Here is a 9,511-nt window from a genome sequence, read left to right as displayed (position 1 = left end):
TGTAGACTGGCAATGGCAAGGAAAGCGTTTTTGAAGAAGAGAAATTTGTTAACATCGAGTATAGATTTAAGTGTCAGGAAGTCATTTCTGAAAGTATTTGTATGGAGTGTAGCCATGTATGGAAGTGAAACATGGACGGTAAATAGTTTGGACAAGAAGAGAATAGAAGCTTTCGAAATGTGGTGCTACAGAAGAATGCTGAAGATTAGATGGGTAGATCACATAACTAATGAGGAAGTATTGAATAGGATTGGGGAGAAGAGAAGTTTGTGGCACAACTTGACCAGAAGAAGGGATCGGTTGGTAGGACATGTTCTGAGGCATCAAGGGATCACAAATTTAGTATTGGAGGGCAGCGTGGAGGGTAAAAATCGTAGGGGGAGACCAAGAGATGAATACACTAAGCAGATTCAGAAGGATGTAGGTTGCAGTAGGTACTGGGAGATGAAGAAGCTTGCACAGGATAGAGTAGCATGGAGAGCTGCATCAAACCAGTCTCAGGACTGAAGACCATAACAACAACAACCTTTTTTGTGGTGGGGGGGATTGATGGTCATTGTGTTATGCTATTGGCTGAGCTTTGGTTCTTTTAGGTGTGAGCCAAATGAAGACAGTGTGAATCCAGTGAGATGCAGATATTTCATTAAAACGTCTTTGAAATTTCTTCCTCGTATCCTATGAATGTTTTCTCTAGGGTATCGCATTTTACCTTTTAAACACGGGAACGGAGAAATTTTTGTGGATTATACTGCGAACTGACAGATTCGTGCTAGTGTGTTGTTAAGTGTTATGATGCTTATTCACAAGGTGATTATTTGAAGAGCACATATGATTTTACCCGCCAATTTCCCCCACTGTGCAATAACATTTACAGAGCTGCTTCCTTTGCGTGTGTTTTTCATAGCGTAGCGCTGTATTTTTTTTTTTTTTTTGTTTCCACTCAAGTGTAGCGGTTTAATACAGATTTTGTTGACTAAAATTGAAGCTTAGCTGTTATTTCTACCTTTCATTTGATATTTTAATTGGAATCAGGAAGTTTATTTTATTATGTTGTTCATGTTCGGTTATAAATATGATATTTTGTGTAATATGTTACATTGTCGATGGAATATGTGTCTTTATTTTACATATCCACCAAGTAAATTTAGTGCATCATTTGCATATCTTTAGAAATAAAGGAATTTTACTAGCCCATTCGTGATGGTTATAAAAAAATTTAGCCTCCCATGTTGTATTGTAAAATATTAGCTAGTGTACCAGCAAATTGCTTCCACATTTCTAAAGAGCATTCTTCCACATAGTGAAGTCAACCGCACGAGTGGTGTGGCGTCTTCGGCGGAAGACAGTGTGCGGAGGAGGATTGTGGCGAGGTTGCAGCTGGGTGGCAGCCCAGGCAAACACAGCTATGAAGAAATCACTTTGTTATACGCGGACATTTGGACTCTGTGGAAAATTGGTGGCGTGCACCCCCTCTCGGAATTTGATGGGCGGCTGCATGGCCAGCGTGGTGACTGCTAGCACCAATGTGGGTGGCTGTGAGATGTCGTACACCTAGGACTGATGATGCCAGTGCCCTATACGCATTCACACTGGGTCAGGGGTGCTCGGAGATGCACGGGGTTCTTGCTGCGGTAGCCAACTCTTCAATGGACAGTTATGTCTCGGTGGGGGATGGTGGATCTCGCAGTGGCTCCCGCCCCGAGGTTGGTGCAAGCGCCGACCACTCTTGGGACGCGACCCACTGCCACCCGGACAGGACTGAATCTCGCCAGTGGATTGGGCCTGGGGTGACTCTGATGGCCCTTCGCACCCATGTATGGCGATGGCTGCACCAACTCATGACTGCTGCTACAGCTCCATGTCGTCCCCTCATCTGGTGTAACCTGCACACCCTATTCGTACTGCTAGGTTCAAAATAACAAACAAACAAAAAATGGTTCAAATGGCTCTGAGCACTATGGGACTTAACTTCTAAGGTCATCAGTCCCCTAGAACTTAGAACTAATTAAACCTAACTAAGGACATCACACACATCCATGCCCGAGGCAGGATTCGAACCTGCGGCCGTAGCGGCCGCGCAGTTCCAGACTGTAGCGCCTAGAACCGCTCGGCCACCTCGTCCGGCTAAGCTCAAAATTACAGCCATTTGCAGTCGCAGTCTGCAGAATATGACATGTCAACACCACGCACTTTCCAGCAGTAAGCAGCTGCTGCGAAGTTCCTGCCTCCATTTCCGATACATCCGACCACAGAGTAACTGTAGCGCTACACCACGCCCCCTCCTCTCCCCTCCCCCCCCCCCCCTCTACCGTGGTCAGACGTGGCTCCCGGATCCCCATATTGAATCAATCTACAGCTGAGATTCCCTCATTAAGTGAATACCATATCCCACGTTACAGGACAATGTTCCGTCACAAGAGTGCCTAGTAGCTTACAAAACATGGTCCAGAGACTGCATTTAACCTGTTATCCTAAATCATTGTACTTACTCTTATGCTACTTATTTACTGCTCCACTTACCAGGCCGTTAGCTCTCTCGGAACACTCATCAAATTCCACCTCTCCTTTTTAATTGTGTTAATGTGCCCTTGGCAAATGTCTCACCTTACCTTACACCTCTAGTGGCTCCTCTGGCCGGTACAACTGTGTCTGTGCTACACTCAGCTTGTTACTTCCCATGAGCATAACTGGTAGATGGAACGTTTGCGCTGTTGTACCACATGCTTTTCCGGTTAGTCAACAAACAACCCACTACCTGTCAGTTCCACTCGCCTTGTACATGTGAACCTACCTCACGTGCAGTAGATTGCCACACTACCGTAATACCATATACAAAGCCAATGTAATCCCGCTTGTACTAAACTCGGACAACACTAATTTACTTTTCTGGTCGTTCTACGTGTCACAGAGAATTGCAACCCCAATCACTTACTTCGCACAAGTACATGCTATTGGTGGTTCGTAACAGTGACTTCCGATCGCATCCTCTGGCTGCTTTTCTTTCTTTCTCAGACAGTATTAGTTGGAAAGAGTTTTTCGGTAAATCTAGATCTACGTCTTTAGAGAACAGTCCGTCTTACGATGTGAAGCTACTGCAGACACAAATGAAAACAACATGTCACACTCAGAACAGATTATAAGATTAAAAACACAATAGAATTACTTCATTTCCAACAAGGAATGTTATACGCAAAACAAGTCCTAGCAATGACCTTACTCATCAATCTCCAACTGGTAATAAATTTCCCAAATAGACTGAAAGCAAGATATTAAATGAAATTATGCATCCAAAACTTGGTTGGCAGTATAATTAAATTCATCAGTGAGACACGCAAGAAACTGCATTTTGTAGACTGTACTGTGCACAGAACCAACAACAAAAAGTTTGGAATAAGCGGGAGAGCCACAATGTAGTAACAATAATTATTCACAAACAGTCCATGCACTAACACAGAGACTGTATAAACTCATTCACCACGTGAAATGAACAGAATAAACCAGATAGGCAGAGAGAATGGGTATAACAAAAAAATATACAAACTAAATCAAAAATAGAAAAGAAGTTCGTAAATGACCAACAAAGGATGAATGCCAACCACTACAAAGCGCCAGCAGTGGGAACTCATGACAAGCACTTACAAGCAGCAGTAATACAACGGCGGATTGTTTTTAGTCGATACGGAATACTGCACAGCAAAACACTATTTCTGTGCGCAACCTTTTATGATCTATACATTGTACATGTCTGTGCAGGTACGATTGTGGAATGTATGACGACGTGACGGCACTGCACTGCGAGGTTTGGCCCGAACCTAGAACCTATTTCATTGTATTGACTAAGGACTTCCAAACATCAAGAGCAATTTTGTTCAGTAAGGTCTTTTCAGTAGCGTCTGCAGTTACTTTCATTCATATCGAAGGTAATTTTTCCATTCAAGGAGCAGCTAGTGTGAACTAAACGGGCGGTATTCTGTTTCTGAACTAATACATTTCACAATAATGTAATCACATTACTGTGACAAGATGGCAGTATACACTTTGACTGATTTCTCCGTTATTACGAACTCTGTACATTTGCGTAATGGATGACTAATGTATTGGACTGTGCACGGAAGGAAATATGATCTATTTAAAACACGAACATGAAATGGTACGTGTGAAAGTAACAATAAAAATTTACTTCATATACACCTCAAAATATTTTGTTGAGTCTTTGGCTTTTATATACAAATTTTATATCGAATGATTGTTTCCTCTCTCCTCCTCGGAAAAGAAAACTGAGAGGAGCGGTAGTGTGCAGTAGCGAAAAGTACTTTCATTACCATCTGCGCATTCGGCACATATAAAAAAAAATTACTGGAGCGGTGAATTGCTCCCCACACATTCACTAATGTTGTGGTACCTTACACTTATCTTGGCTTTTGTGCGAATACTGAAGTTGATATGATACACTTATCTGTGCCCGCAGGAAAAGAACTGAAATTTGTCTTTCAGGTGTTTCTTAAAGGTAAAAAAGAACGATAATACACACCAAACTGACGCTCTCTGAACGCTACGAAATGAGTTGCTATATTGGATAGGGCACTGGACTCAGATACGGGAGGACCAAGATCCAGATGCTCATACAGCGTTCCACATTTTGATCATCCTTAATTTCCATAAACACAGATGGCAAGAATCATGACGATTCCTTCGAACAGGGCACTGCTGATTTCACTTCCCACCCTGCCTCTGTCTGAGTTTGTGCTCCGTTTCTGATTGGATCGTTGTCGACATGACGCTAAACCCAATCTTTGTTCTTGCATGAATGCATTGAACATACGTAGCTATATTCAACAGTACTTGATATAACGTAAGAAGCTTAAAAGTCTTGCCAACGGTTAAGATGGACTCATGGGTTTTGAGATTGTGTTTACGACATACAGAAATAATTTACTACTTGCACACTTAGGTGTCATTCTGAACAATTTTGAAGCTGTAAGCAACAGGAATGTGTACAGTATCCACAAACATGCGAAAGAGTTAGGAAAATACTGTAATTGAAGTTACAGCAATAAGCAGCTAGACCGTTTGTGAGAGTCATCCACAGTTACACGGCACATATCTATTTTCTTATTCTTTTACATGGAGTTTTACTCTCTACTGACGGTAGTTATAGTCAGAAAATACAGTAGCATGTAGCTACTGAAAGAAAGAGAAAAATGTATCACTGTTTTTCATCTCCAGTTTGTGTGGTAAGCTGTTGTCTGGTGACGTCATTGGACGCAACCATAGTCACCTGCACGGCTGCCTCTGCTGCCGCCGTGCTGATAGTCCGTGGTGCTCCGTATATCGTCGCATTACCTGTCTGGACGCCTGTCTTGCTGCAAATGAGGGTTTTTCCTGAAGCAGCGACCGATTTCTCTGTCCTCTGGTACGCTACTCGCGCGGGACTTACAAAGTCCGGCACAGGTTTCGGCTTGGGCCTCCTGAACTTATCCGTACCACATCGTCGTGTCAACCGTGGAGTTCTGACCAACGCAAGAAACAACATCTGCGTTCTCGATAAAACAGAATCCTGACGCTGTCAACATTCGACAACTTCTGGTAGGCGTGTTACCTTCTTACATGAGGCATCTCTGCATCATCACAGGAACAAACAATATTTAAATGCTGTATCTGAACGAGAAACCCGCTGCGATTTTTTTCCTTGTACACAGAATGTAGCTGGCGCAAGTGCTACTTACGTTGTACGTTTTCGCTGCAATATTAATCATTTGCATTTAATATCAGTAATTTAAACTGCCAGAGGCGTACATTTTTTCTTACGTATTAACTAAAGAGTTACGTAGGTGGTGTTTATCGTCGAATGTTATTTCGTACGAAAGGCACTGACCTGTTTGCAGAGAGCACGCAGGCCCTTTGGCTCCACAGTTCCGGCTCTGAGTTCTTGCTCCACACTCCTCGGCAGCTGGGATCGGCAGAAATAAGGCATAAAAACTGGAGGCAAATATGTTGCGACTGGCCAACGACGCTGGTCATTTGAGCTGTCACTCAACCGCGAATTCGTAATGAACAAAGAAGGAAATTATTCATACATGAAGTGGAAGTGGTCGGAAAGTGACATGGCAGAGGACGGAGGTATTTTTTTTTTAATGCGATTGTCACTTTAATAGCCTTCGCAAAGTCTATAGAATCAATACCGAAAGAAACGGCTTTGCGAAATATATGTTTTCTCTGCTGCTCAATTCCTTTGTTCGCGTACTTTGCTCCATATTACATAACAGAGGCATTAGTGTGAATCAAGTGTACTACCCCGCATCATACTATCGGAATGAATAATGGAATGAACCATCACGTATGCTCATTTTCGGGTCATGACAAACACATAATCGCTCAGGGAACTACCCAGCATAGAGTATGCGCTTTGGATGCAGCGAGCGAGAGCATTTTACTGAAAGACGTGACTGAAGTATGTGACTGGTACGACATTTCTATATTTTCATTCTAGTACTACATCAATGTGTTGTTGTTGTTGTTGTCTTCAGTCCTGAGACTAGTTTGATGCAGCTCTCCATGCTACTCTATCCTGTGCGAGCTTCTTCATCTCCCAGTACGTACTGCAGCCTACATCCTTCTGAATCTACTTAGTGTATTCATCTCTTGGTCTCTCTCTACGATTTTTACCCTCCACACTGCCCTCCAATACTAAATTGGTGATCCCTTGATGCCTCAGAACATGTCATACCAACGGATCCCTTCTTCTACTCAAGTTGTGCCACAAACTCCTCTTCTCCCCAATCCTATTCAATACCTCCTCATTAGTTATGTGATCTACCCATCAAATCTTCAGGATTCTTCTGTAGTACCACATTTCGAAAGCTTCTATTCTCCTCTTGTCCAAACTATTTATCGTCCATGTTTCACTTCCATACATGGCTACACTCCATACAAATACTTTCAGAAACGACTTCCTGACACTGAAATCTATAATCGATGTAAACAAATTTCTCTTCTTCAGAAACGCTTTCATTGCCAGTCTACATTTTATGTCCTCTCTACTTCGACCATCATCAGTTATTTTGCTCCCCAAATAGCAAAACTCCTTTACTACTTTAAGTGTCTCATTTCCTAATCTAATTCCCTCAGCATCACCCGATTAATTCGACTACATCAATATACTTATATACTACATCAATATACTTATAAAAAGTTCAAAATGTACCCACTTATTTAATAACAACAAAGAGAAAGAAAAGTATTTAGGAACGAAGAGGAACAAGCGGATTAAGGTTAATTACTTGCTGTGTAAATAAATTCATTTACTTACTATGCGTTGCAAATACATACACGTCCAGAATCTACACGGCACAGTATATTTCAGGATGATACAGTACTCTTTCCCACTGCTGCTCCAAAGGTTTTGATATTTAAAATTCTACATCACACTAAATGCTACTGCTGTAGCGACCTGAGTAGTATCAGGTTGATGAGGCGTAGTTTTAAGATACATGTTTGTCAGGTTCACTACAATTTTTATTTTCCTGTTTATTTGTCGCAAGATTTTGTCTTATACTATAAAATTACTGATTTACTTGAATTTCCTCTCTTCTTGCCTTTTAATGGGCGACGCTTTTTCGCGATATCTACCGTCTAGGCGGCAAACTTGAAAACGTCCTAAGAGAACGATTGGCTTCTTAAGTCAGTTTTGCTTCATTTCCCCAGCGGTATGGGTAAGATTAGTGTCCTACACTTTTTCTTATGAACTAACTGAACTAATGTATGAGAGCATACGGTGAGAGATATTTCATTATGAGATTACATGTTTTCCAACGTCTAGAAAATGTTTTTGAAAAACCAACATCTATGAGCGTTTCTGGTGATCGGCCACCTTCAGCTGATGGTATCCTCTTACTCCACGCTCAAAGCCAGCAGACCGTAATCAGTAATCGCTGTTGTTGGTGGGCTCGGTACGAGAAAAACCACAGCATACAGTGTACCAGTAAGTGTGTTCCATTGTTCGTGTTTCTCATTGTCCTCAGAGAACGGCATCAGCGCGGTAAACCTTCTAAATTGCTTGGCAATGAGCCATAGTTCTTGAGAGCACTGTTCTGTTTGTCATTTTAACATGATGGTATATTTCTTCAGCATTTACGAAAAATTTCTGGCTTACACTACGCCCAAAACGCATTGTATTAAGAATTAAGTAAGTATTCTAGACATTTGACTGAATAACGTGGTAAACGCAGTTTTAAGATAGCAGTTCCATCACCGAATCGTTTTTGTTAGTATGTCTCCACAAGAAGTCGTGAATAGGATGCAGTTAGCATAAAAATAATTAAATTAAACTGACGTAATTGTTTTTCTGATTCGTACAAGCAATTTCTGCTTTACTCTGTTTAGCAGTATCGCTTGTGCTGAATGGATGCAGTGCTTAAATCGACCTATAAGCAAGAACGGTTATCCAAGATTACTATACATTTACACGTAAACAAGAATGTTATATTTAATATGAAAAGCCATGAAGTACAGACTGTCTGTGACGCATCGGCCTGTATCAGCTGCGTACCCGCGTGTGTACTGTAAGAAGTACTACAGTATATTGCCGCGAAAGCCTACGCCATTATACTGAGTGCCGTCCCATCGAAGAGAAGATTTTCATGACGTATCACCTTTGTTAACATTGTAGCTAGATGTAAACACAGAAAAAGTAATGCCGAAATGAAGAGTTTCATGATATATCACCTTTATTAATTTTATAAATCGATGTAAACACAGAGAAAGTAATGTCGAAATACGTGGATGTCCAAGTCATCAGCCGCATTACAGTGCTGGCCATGCCACTTAAAGCCGCGTTTTGTATAGATATATTTATAAAGATATATTTGCGAGCAATTGAAATAACAATTTATTACATTTAATAGTTATTATTTGTGTAGATACATTTGTGATGAAGTGAAATAACATTTTACTGCATTTATAATTGTTATGTAATTAATTTAGAAATATAATACCGGATACTACAGATTATATCATTTTAAAATGCAGAGATATGGTTGCTTCAGGGGCTCACCTTTTGTGGTGGACAATGAAACCAATAAAACATCTGATCAAGCTCAAAATTACCTGTCTTACGTCTTCCACAAAACTGAATCCCAATAGCACACTACATCTTTGAAAATGCTGGTTTGCTACCATCGCTGTGTCAGCCTTTTCGACACTTCTAGTAATCCAGACACATACCCAGTTCTGTTTGAACAATCTCCCTCGCCCATTCCATTAGATAATCTGAGAGATTTACCCATCGTATCAATTTTACCCAACCGTTCTTCTCAATCATAACCTATGTGAAGGTCGCAATTTACTCTCTCCTGCCAAAACAGACTGTTATGCTTCTCATAATCCTGTACTCCAAATATCAGTTCCCTTTCTCATAACAATCGCACATCTGTTTTTCAATGTCATCCTCCTCTGTACTTTATTCATCCAGATTTTCTGTCTTCAGTTGCTAAGGTGCCCACCATCACTAACC

The sequence above is a fragment of the Schistocerca cancellata genome, chromosome 1 (genome assembly GCF_023864275.1).
Source record: "Schistocerca cancellata isolate TAMUIC-IGC-003103 chromosome 1, iqSchCanc2.1, whole genome shotgun sequence".
Lineage (NCBI taxonomy): Eukaryota > Metazoa > Arthropoda > Insecta > Orthoptera > Acrididae > Schistocerca > Schistocerca cancellata.
The sequence above is the reverse complement of the archived record's forward strand: the minus strand, read 5'-3'. Positions refer to the sequence as shown.